A 373-nucleotide genomic window follows, 5' to 3' on the forward strand; every position below is an offset into this window, starting at 1 on the left:
CCACGTCAGGCACAACAATTACTTTGCCACCCTGGTAATTCTTTATTACGTCCAACGGTGCTAAAGCTTGTCTACAGATAACCTTTCTGCGCCTCTTCGAGCTCCGCTGAAGAAAACTAACGAGCCCTGATCCAGCTTGTTCATCATGCCTGACGTTCCAGCCCGCGGAGATGAATTACATTAATATCAGCCAGGCTGAGAAGATTTTCTCCTCTTTCATCATCACACACACACTCAAAAACCGGGACCCGCAGACGTCAGCGCAGGAGGGCCGGGGGACCGCTGCGCACACGCGGCCTGGCTGGTCACCTCTTTGCTCCCAGCGCTTTCTAAGCTGCAGCTGTCCTGGGGGGCATCTCGCCGACAGCAGCCG

General features: G+C 55.0%; 1 protein-coding gene across 1 annotated transcript in view; it reads right to left on the reverse strand.

Moving 5' to 3' along the window:
- LOC104490665 (plexin-D1-like) overlaps positions 1–373 on the reverse strand; it is a 29209-nt gene that overhangs the window by 10336 nt on the left and 18500 nt on the right. The gene's annotated exons all lie outside the window — the stretch shown is intronic.

This window comes from Buceros rhinoceros, unplaced genomic scaffold (genome assembly GCF_000710305.1).
Source record: "Buceros rhinoceros silvestris isolate BGI_N320 unplaced genomic scaffold, ASM71030v1 scaffold21163, whole genome shotgun sequence".
NCBI lineage: Eukaryota > Metazoa > Chordata > Aves > Bucerotiformes > Bucerotidae > Buceros > Buceros rhinoceros.